Raw genomic sequence first — 10,949 nt, 5'->3', positions numbered from 1 at the left:
TTCTAGACTTCATTTCTAGAAATGAAGTCCGGCAAACATCAAAAGAGAAACATGCAGACAACAGAAATATTGGAAATCATGCTCAATTCAACAACAAACATATCAAAATTCAACTTCAGAAGATCAAAAATCAACTTCGAATTAGTGTTTTTACCTTTCGCTGCTTTCTTTAGTCTTGATTTCTTTGTCACTGGTTCTTCTTCTTCTTGACTATCTCCTTCAAAAACAACTAATTGGCTATCTCTTTCCTCAACTTCGTCGTTTGAAGATGTATCTACTACTACTTTCCTCTTTGATTTACCCATTTAGGGTTTTGATTTCTTCATTTTTCTAGGGTTTTTTGATTTTCAGGGTTTGGTTTTCTGATTTTGAAGACTGTTTTCATTTTGATTTGCGAAAGTTGAAATGATTTCGACTGATTTTGGTGGATTCTTGATTTTGATGATGTTCGTTCTCTGGGTTTTGGAGGAAGAAGACGAAGAAGTTGTGGTTCTCAGAAAATGAAACTGAAAAGAAAGAGAGAGACAGTTGACGCGTTTTTAGGAGATCGTGGGTTGAAGGCGATAACAGTTAAGGTAAGGATATTATTGTCTATTTGGTGTTTTTATTTTAATTATGGATCAAACAGTAAAGACGTTTGGCCAAAGAACTAAACAGACATGGGTCCACCTAAAAAAGGACCAAACGATATTTTCCTCCTACATCATAACAATTCACAAAAGATCTGAATTCAGACATAATCATCATTGCGAGTCAAAGAATGGACAGGATTCACCACGAAGGCTCATCCGACGGCCATTGTCATCCGGATTAGGTTTTGACTTGGACGGTCAGGAAAATTTCAGTATTGTAAGGTGATGTACGTGGGTCGGCAGAAATATGCTGGGGTGACGATATCTTCAAATCTAATTCTTTTCTCGCCAGTCTCTTTCTGCTAACCCTGTCTCTGCAAAATTCTCTTCTTCTTCGCCTAACTCTCAACAAATCTTTGATCTTTATTTTTAAAATTTTTAATGTTTCGTCCTCTGAGTTGTGTCATCTGGAATAGAGAACACACTAGAAAACATACCCAATTCCTCCACCAAAATAGGAAACCCAAAAAAATCAATGAGGGAGAAGAAATTCAATAAATCTGATTAAAATTGGATATTTGGGTGAATATCTTTTGAGATGGGTGAATTCCCAGGAAATTGAAGTAGTAATCCGAAAGAGAGATGGGTAAATTCGCAGGAAATTGAATAGTAATGCATGTCTGAGTCGTAACGGAAAGCAATCCAACACCACTACCACTAATTGCAGGGTCTGACAAGAAGAGAAGAGACATTCCTGAGACTGTAATGTTTGTAACATTGATTCTGAAAATCTCACGAATTTGATAACCCATTGTACTATTAGGTAAAAATCACTCTTATTGTTCTTCTTTGTTAATTCAGCATTCTATTTTGGTATTTTTCTTTGATCCAATTAGTGCCGGTTCTGCTTCCTTTCTCAATTATTAAATAGCTGTAGAATGGTGAATTTTTAGATCTGCCAGCTTTTTGAGTATGAATTTTGTCTAAGAGATTGATCATGGGAGATGGGTATATTAATTGTTCAGGATACGAATCTGAGATGGGTTTGTTCAAGAAATTGGATAAGAAGATACTGTTGCTTCCATAGTTTTGAGAGTGTGCAGCTAGAAGAGGTGAGACTGCTGATGGTGGATAAGCAGGTGGTGATTTACAGAAGAAAGATGGTGTTGTAGCTGCTGTTGAAGTAATTATTATTAGGTATAAATAAGACATTCTGTGGTTATTGGTTTTGATGAATTTAATGGTTAGTTAAAGTCCTGGTAGTTTAAAGCCTGTGAATCGTTCAGTCACCAGCCAATTAACGGCAGTAGCTTCATTTTGTTTCTCCATCCTCTGTGCAGGGAAGAAGAGTTGAGACATAACTGGGAATGTATGATGCCAGAACAAACTGAAACTCACAGGCATATCATGCTAATGGGTCTGACATGTGAATTGGACTTAGCATGAATTTGCCAGAGATGGATGTAGAGTTTGAATGATCTAAATTTGTATTTTTTGGTTAAATCTCTAAATGATATAGAGAAAGCTCCCATGGTTAAGATGCTACTATTGCACCAGTGTCAGATGATGGATTTCATGTCATGTAACGAAGTTACCAGCGATCTTCCCCTCCTGGAAGAAAATGTAAGGACTCCAAACTATGATTATCTTTTCAGAATTTGGATTTGTGCACGTCATATTGCTCAATAGGTTCCAGTGGGACTGAATGTGTGGATTTCTTAAATCTACTTACAAATTTATGGTCAAGTCCCTTAATCGAGACACCCTGGCAATGAGTAATTTTGTGGTTTGCACCCCTTCCAATCAGTGTATTTCTTAAATCTACTTACAAATTTATGGTCAAGTCCCTTAATCGAGACACCCTGACAATGAGTAATTTTGTGGTTTGCACCCCTTCCAATCACTAAATTTTGGACATTTGCATTCATTGTTCTTTTTATTTCTGGCTATTTTCTTATTTATACATCGCTTTTTGCTTGCAGCCACTGTAAGTACTTAATGATCAGTGCATTCATTGTAATGGTTTTTCCTATTGCGTTTTACGATATCATGTATTTTTAATATAATTGATTTATGGGGTTAGTTTACCGAAGACTGATTTTTCTTTTGAATTTGATCTACATGAATGTCTAGAAAGTAGATATACTGTTGCTTGAATAATGAGTAGGTGTAAGTTCGGCAACAGGTACCTCGAGAAGCTTATCAGGTTATGAGCGATCCAGCGCTAGAAAAACTTGAATTTGAAGTTTTGTATATCTAGGTACGTTAAAAGAATTTGAATTTGAATATAATAGAAAATATGAGTCGTGCTTTTCTCTTACTGTTGTGCATATATCTACCATTTATAAATATGCATGTCCCAATTTTTCGATTGGGATTAAAAAGCGCTGAAATAGGTAGCAGTTTTCCAGAATTCTATCTCAATGCTACTCATATATCAACCATTTATAGTTAGATTACATAATTCTATCTCAGTGCTACTCATATTGTGCCCTTAAACAATTACCAGTATTCCATCCTCCAGTTTATCTTGCATCCTAACACAAACTGATCATTAGTATCAAACATAGGTAACTGTCACTAATTTTCCCAAGAACGCATTTGCGTTGATTGTTAAAAATGTATTTTGTTGGTTAAGTTTTCTTCATGTCCATGTCTGTGATGTCACTTCAAATGGCAATCAGGGAGAATTATTTACCTTTACTTGCAAACTTTTCATTCACTGCTCTATAAATGTGTTGCTGCTCAACCATTTCCGCGGAGATTGTTAAAAATGTATTTTGTTGGTTAAGTTTTCTTCATGTCCATGTCTGTGATGTCACTTCAAATGGCAATCAGGGAGAATTATTTACCTTTACTTGCAAACTTTTCATTCACTGCTCTATAAATGTGCTACTGTTCAACCATTTCCGCGGAGATGCAAAGGTTAGGAACCATTTACAAGTTTATTCAAGATCTGCACTTTTTAGGTACCAGTGGTGACAGGGAGAATGGACTCAAGCCACTGTTCTTCGGGCATTCCTGGATGCTAAGATTAAAGATGATAATTAGTTGACCACCTTTTTGCCCCATTGTTCCAGGAACAATCTAGATAATATGATAGTACTCGAGAATTTGGATGTTGTTCTTTTGTGCCCAGCTAAGAACTTGGCGAAGAATGTGTGCATAACTTATTTTATTGAGGGATGCTGCATACTCTATATCCTCATCCTAAACATGCTTAGCATGTTTGCTTTATAAGAAATAAACGACCGGTTCTCATCAGGTTACATAAAACAATTTTAATAAACGAGTAATCTAAAGACAACTGAAAGAAATTGGTTATTTAACTGTAAGTCTGTAATACATTATGGATTAATTAGTAATCAAGTTTATATTTTGTTCTTAGAGTAACGAATAACATGGTCATTCCTTTTCGCACATCTTTACCACAGAGTAGAATTAATTCTTATGTGCTCGATAGCAAACCTTAAATATTATTCGTGTTTCTTTTTTTTTTTTTCGATTCTTTCTTATTCTGTTGTGTAGTTCCTCGAATTTAATCGTATTGATTGTGGTTTGTTGATTTTTTTTCAGGTCTTTTATAGGGTCAAAGATTGATGCAGTGAAACGATTAGGTATTAGAATTTATTAGTTATTTTTTTTGTTTTGAATTTGATTGATTGATTGCAAGCATATCTTCTTCTTCATCTTATCAAGCATATCTTCCAGTTTCTCACTTTACTGACGTTACTCTTTTTCTGCTGCTACTGTTCTTCTCCTCTCTCTCGCAGAAACTCTAGATGTTTGAAAATCTGTTTTGGTTCCTGTGGTTTGTGTGCTTGCTGTTTGCCGGAGATTCAGGAGGCAAGGTTTAATCAAAAATAGGATGTGGAGATGTTACATTCAACTATTCAAGAGATGGTTCCTGCGGTTTGTGTGCTTGCTGTTTGCCGGAGATTCAGGAGGCAAGGTTTAATCAAAAATACGGTGCAGAGATGTTACATTCAACTATTCAAGATATTAAAAATGGGCTTCCTCGATGCAACAGATTTACCAAGAGCAAAGCTTAGTGATTTCACAGAAGGCAGACTCACTTATGTTTGAAGCAAGAACGGGATGATAGAGCGAAGGGTATGTGAAAGAATTCTGATGAGGTATTTTTCTTCCCATGTTAACTTAAATTGGCCTCATATAAGTAATCAGTGTTTACTTAGTTTAACCTGCTCGATCCTGATTGGAAGTTGAATTGTATGTATCCATAATTTCTGCAGTAAGCATGTATTTGGATTAACAGCAAGTATTGCTTCCTCCATATTATAGGTACATAGGCACATAAGAAAGATTCTATGTTGTCCGAAGTGGGTGCTTGCGTAAATTCCCAAAAGAAAACAAATTTGAATTTTGTTATCTGTAGTTTTGCATAACAGAACTTAATGCATCATTGCTATTCATGCCAATTTCGTTTTCATTTTATGCTTGAATGACAGGAATGGATTGCAGAATGGAAGCTGCTTATCAATAGCATTTTATGCTTGAATGACAGGAATGGATTGCAGAATTCTCAGACCACAGGGGGTTATATATATTAGAAGTTAGGTTCGAATGGAATTCGAGTTGTCCAGGGAGAAACGACTTGATGTAGAACTGTTTTTGTACAGCGCATATATCATGTCAACGATGAATCAGAACATCTATATAGTTTACTGGAGAACCAGTTAAGAAGCAAACAATGAAACATCATTAGCCGCAACCCACACTGAGAAACATTAAGAAATCGAAGACTTCTGGGAGGGGTAGCAACGTGCATTGAGCAACTCTGATGATGAAGACTAGGAGTCCAATGATTTTGTGAAGACTATTCAATGAATTGGTTTGGCAGCAGTTATTTGTTTTAAAATTTAGGATTCTTATAAGATTTTATTCACATTATTTTAAATTATTTTTGAGTTATATTATATTGTTCAATGGATTTATATGTAAATTAAATCCATATGTAGGTTGGACTGAAATTACACATGTATGAGTATAACATTCTTTATGAGCAAATAAGTTACTGCGGTATTGGTTACTCTCTATCATATGTCTTTGTGAGATTTGTTCAGTTCCCAATAGTAAGATCTGAACATAACAAAGGTAGTCTGATTACGAATTTTTTGAAATGCGATTTCCTATAATGTGACAGAAACTGTGAAATTGTTTTAGAGTTACCGCTTCATTGTATGTTCTCATGTGTCGGGATCAAGCTGCTTCATATATACCAGGATCAAGCTAACATGTTTCAATGCTATGTCCCTGATGTTAGACCATTCCTCCATGCTCTACTTATTGCAGAGTGGTAACAACAATCCAAATCCAAATCCAGGTTCACTTGGGTGTATTAAAATGGGCAAGGAAGAACTAAGAGCACATAAGAGCCGATTTACATTGTGGGTTAAAAGATTCACTGCTAAAGGGAGATTCATCTATAAAAAAGGGGAAGAGGATTGTGTTGCCATCATCTTTTACTGGAGGACCAAGGTATATGATGCAGCACTATCAAGATGCCATAGCAATTTGTCGACGTATTGGTGTTCCAGATCTGTTTATAACATTCACTTGCAATCCCAAATAGAAGGAAATTACACTGGCTCTAAGCAAGATACCAGGACAACGACTCGGAGGATAGACCAGATATTATTGCGAGGGTATTTAAGCTAAGACTAAAGAATCTGATGGAGGTTCTACGTACGAAAAAAACATTTGGGTAGATTAATTAAATACCGTTGTATTTGGAACCCATTTTGGGAAAGTGAAAGGAGGTATTTATATTTCTGTATTTGGTTCTGCTATTTTAATTAAACGCTACTTTGAATAGTTAATGAATTGTATATAGTCGTGATAAGGTATTTTAGGAGTAGCGCCATTTGATGTTTGGTACATAGTAATTTACCCCATTTAAGCTGTTGCATTTTTAACCAGTTGACCACATCCAGCCTTATTGTTCACGTTCCAAGGTGGAGCTCCATATCCAGAACATTCCTAATAGGGATTCTTGAAACCTGCACAACAATCATAATCAATATATAGAGTTGCCGAGATCCATGGTTGCAGACAATAGGTATAAAGTTTTAATTGTTCTTTATATTGGTTTGTCTATTTCTCTTCGATTCTTTTGAAGATTTAGGTGAAGTGAGGCTAATTCAAACAATGGATGTCTCATCAATTTCGATTCGTTTGCTTGGTAATCTTTTATATCTTCTATATAATATGTTTTCGTAGTCTCTTATCTCTATTCGCCTATTGGTTCCAATTTTTCTTTCTTGATTCTCCATCCCTTTTCACCGATTTCAAAATCTTTTTATTTAGAATCACATGTGAACTCATCGTCTCCCATGCTATTTTTTTTGAGTTTGTGTATACTGATACTTAGGTGTTCTCAAATTACTCATTTTGTATTTATTTGATTGATTTTAGGGCATTTGGTATGTGTTCATTCTTCAAAGAGCATTATCTTTTTGATTGAGTTCTAATTTCATGTATTCATTCTTGTTGGAAAATAACAACTTTCTCAAAAAGCCATTGGATTACAGCTAAACTTACTATGAATACTTCCTTGATTTGCATAATTAAAATCAATTATTAAGGATTCGATATTAGAGCATCTCCAATGGAGTATGGGGCCACCTAGGATTTTAGAGACTCTCAACAAAAAAAACCTCTCTAATGGTGATTGGATATTAAAAATTTAATCTGATGTGGAAGTTTGAGTTTGGAAGAGAGTATGGGTTTTTAGAGACTCTCATCCATACCCAAGTCATCACAATTTGAATTTATTTTATTTATTTTGTTAGAATTTGTGAATTAACTTTCTACAAATAAGTGACAAGTGTTCAAAATAGGTATGAATACAACCACCACTGGAGATGCTTATCAAAACCAAAAATATTATTTGACTTTATGTTGTTAAATACCTCTTTTTTAGGTTTCCACGTGGGATAAATTTACATACACCATTGGAGATGCTCTTATGATTTTTCTCAGTATATTGTATTTCTAAAGTTGTACCTAAAGTCAGGGAGACTCTCATGATTCTTTGTAAAATTGATGCTAATCGATTAATAGTAAGTTTGTTAGTGGCTAGATCAGGATTGGGTAAAGACTAACCATGTTTATGGCCCGTTTGTGCAAGGATGCAAATCATACAAAATGGACAACATAGTTCCATAGGAACCGGTACTTCATTAAGGTATGTTGCTTTAGTGATTCTATAAATCATGCGTAGTAAGTTACCCAAATGTAGATATATGTGCTCTTTGTTTTGCACGGTCAATTGTTGCACAACATTTTGAACTTAGTATCATCAATAGTGAACTATGGATATATTCTTATGTTAGTCAGATATTGTTTTGATTCTGAAATTACAAGATTGGTCCTACCGATTGCATATTACTCTTTCTGATAGAAGAAAAGAAATGTTCACATTTATCCATTAAGCAATTGCTTTCAGAAAAAGTCAGAACTCTACCTTCTTCCACTACTCACTCCTTAGACATAGCTCGTCATTATTAGTAATTTCAATACAAATCTAATACATAAACAAATTCATAAAAAGTATGAGAAACAACAGTGGACAAAAATAAATAAACTTCTATGCTCAGGTAGCCTCGATAGAAGCAAAGACCAGTGCCGCACTAAACTATCTAAAAAGGAAATATATAACTTCATTTCTATAAGTTAGTTATGGAATTGATCTTTCGTCTTCCTATGCACACACAGCTTGATGTATAACTTGATCTCTTTAAGATTATTTATCTTTCCGTGTAAATGATGTCCGAGTTAATGAACTACTTTTACAATTAGTTTCATTAGTTACTTATCTTCTTTCATTTTTATTCAGATACTAATGCTAATACAGTTTTCAGAAAGGTATAATTTTAGAAGCACAATATATTTTAGAAAGCGGTAGTGAAAGCTTTTTTGATAACCATACTAATTTTATATTCCCGTCCATTAGATGCTGGCGACGAGATGTAAGGTGATGTAATTCAGTGGTCGGTGCCTTTGGTTGATATGTGGTAGTTTTGGGGTTTGGTAGTGGTGGTTTTGGAATCTCTTACTATGAATTGCTTATTTATTTAGGTATTGTCCGACCCCCAAATTTTTCATTGGATGTCATTTTCTACATCTCGCGATTCATCACATTGTTGAATGATTTTATGTCGTAGGTGACAGACCTTTAAAAAGGGAAGATGGTCTACTACTCTGTAAGTGTTGGGAGTATTATGCATCCAAATTCCAATTTTATTTTGCATATAAATATGATTCATTCTTTGATTAGTACAAACAAAATGGATTAGAGTCATGGTGATAGTTGCTCCAACAAATTAAATCTTTAAATATAACGCAATACTGCTTTATTCATGTTCAAAAACGAAGGATTGATATACAGAAACTTAGGGATTTTTTTCCGAAAGTGACCGAGTTTCCAATGAAATATTTGGATCGACTGGGAAGTGGAAAACCCATGAAAAGTGAAATCAAATGGAACAGTAATAGTGAGCACATGCAACCAAGGACATGAAAAGTGAATTGGAGTAACAAATTTAAAGTTGTGAGAAACAATGTCGCGGTTAAACTATCAGTGCAAGATTTAGTTGTCGGCCAACAATTGTTTATAGTTACACTGATGTTGTCGTTAACATTTGTGATGTTATTTTTAAAGTCATATGTGTTTTTGTTAAAATTGATTTCTCTTTTGATATAAGTTTTTATCTTCTCATATGGTTCATCATCTCAAGGTTTCCGATGGTGACCCTACTAACACAACATTAATATAGATTCTTATTTATGTTAAGAATTCCTACTAACAAAAAGTAACTTGCTTCTTCAGAAAAATCAATTCTTTTAATTGTTTTACATGAGCAATTTTTTTGAGCTATCGTGTTTCTATATTGTTTCTCTAACAACTCCAATGATTTTGATAATTGGATAAGTATGTACAACAAAGGAAAGATTCTTCCCTTTTAGTTTTATCATCAAATGTTAGTGATTGACCACTCTTTTTTGTCCTTGATGAACAATCCACTTGATGTTGTTTAAGCGTGTCAAGCTCCAAAACACATGAAATATGAGCTGGAGAAAGCACAAATCTGAGTTTAACATTCTCCTCCAAGGTTAGATCTTTGACTGAATGACACAATTCTATTCACATGTGTAGATATGTTATGGTTGGCATTTCACTTTAGTACTACAAACAAAGTATTATACAGTCGACCGTACAATATTTTTTTTAGGGAAAATTGGGAAAATGCCCCAATACGGGTGCAATGTTAGAAATCTTCCCCAACACTAAAAATAATTGGAAAAATACCCCATTTCCTTTAATATTGTTATGCAACTCAGTTAAGTCACATGTGTGAGCTCACACATGCGTAAAAAAAAGACAAATACACCATTTAGAATTGAGGTTTTAGGGTTCAAAATTCAGGATTAAGGGTTTCGGGGTCAAGGTTTAGGATATAGATTTATTTTGAACCCTAAAACCCTGATTCTAAAGGGAGTATTTGTCTTTTTTTCGTGTGTGTGCTCACACATATGACTTAGCTGGGTTTTTGACGGAATGGGCATTATTCCAAATTTTTAAATGTTGGAGCAGATTTCCATCAATTGCATCCCATATTGGGGCGTTTTTCAAATTTCCCATTTTAAAAAAAAAATCCAACGGTAAAAATGATTGGTAACCGAAAAAGAAAATTGAGATTCAAATGCAGATGTAGCACAATTTACCAAAGCCTAATTAACCTGAATTATTTTATTTTCTATGGTTTTTCATTTTTTGGAAGCTCAAATGAATATTTTCCTGTTTTGAAAGTGAGAAAACTTTTTCAAAAACTTTTGGTAGACACACTTTCGAGATCTATCGACATTGAATGGCTGCCATTACACATTTTAATCGTCACTCATATATCTTTATGATGATAATTGCACAACCGAATTGGCCGAAAATCGAAGATGAACATCTATAATATGAATATGCTTCAGATCGTCCTGGTCTGTGTTTTTAAGTTGAAAATAAATCTTTTTATGAAATAAATTTGGGGAGAAATTTTCGGGCGATCTTTTTGTATTGCACATGTGTACACAAGTAAATTCCTATATATCGATTACCTGATATTATTATTTTTTGTTTCTGAGTGTTGAATAAATTAAAGGAATCTAAATGGTGGAAAGAATTCACAAATTTATGTGTGCAAAACTTTTGCTGAAAAAACTAATCCAATTCTTTCTCAAACGCTAAGAAAATGTATCGTTGAATGTCCACGTGGTTGTAGAAGCCGGATCTCCTGTACAGGAAAAGAAAAATGCACTAGGTTAACTGAAGGTTGTTTTATGTTCTCGGATGAAATTGAATGTCCA

At 34.4% G+C, this 10,949-nt stretch overlaps 2 long non-coding RNA genes across 4 annotated transcripts; both read left to right on the top strand.

Annotated features, from left to right (window-relative positions):
- The first annotated feature begins 902 nt into the window (after window positions 1-902).
- Window positions 903-5,627, top strand: LOC113333693. Of its 3 annotated transcripts, none has more exons than XR_003352201.1 (7): window positions 904-1,395; window positions 1,598-1,769; window positions 1,913-2,195; window positions 2,758-2,832; window positions 4,149-4,189; window positions 4,346-4,708; window positions 5,042-5,627. It is a non-coding gene; the product is annotated as an uncharacterized LOC113333693 (long non-coding RNA). The 3 variants fall into 3 exon arrangements; XR_003352200.1 differs by having other exon boundaries at window positions 2,706-2,832; XR_003352199.1 differs by having other exon boundaries at window positions 903-1,395; window positions 1,913-2,832.
- A 939-nt stretch (window positions 5,628-6,566) lies between these two features.
- On the top strand, window positions 6,567-9,673 carry LOC113333473. Its single transcript, XR_003352032.1, has 4 exons — window positions 6,567-6,774; window positions 7,723-7,779; window positions 8,548-8,672; window positions 8,759-9,673. It is a non-coding gene; the product is annotated as an uncharacterized LOC113333473 (long non-coding RNA).
- The last annotated feature ends 1,276 nt before the right edge of the window (window positions 9,674-10,949 follow it).

The sequence above is a fragment of the Papaver somniferum genome, unplaced genomic scaffold (assembly GCF_003573695.1).
Source record: "Papaver somniferum cultivar HN1 unplaced genomic scaffold, ASM357369v1 unplaced-scaffold_133, whole genome shotgun sequence".
NCBI classification, from domain to species: Eukaryota; Viridiplantae; Streptophyta; class Magnoliopsida; order Ranunculales; family Papaveraceae; genus Papaver; species Papaver somniferum.
This window is presented reverse-complemented; position numbering and strand designations above follow the sequence as displayed.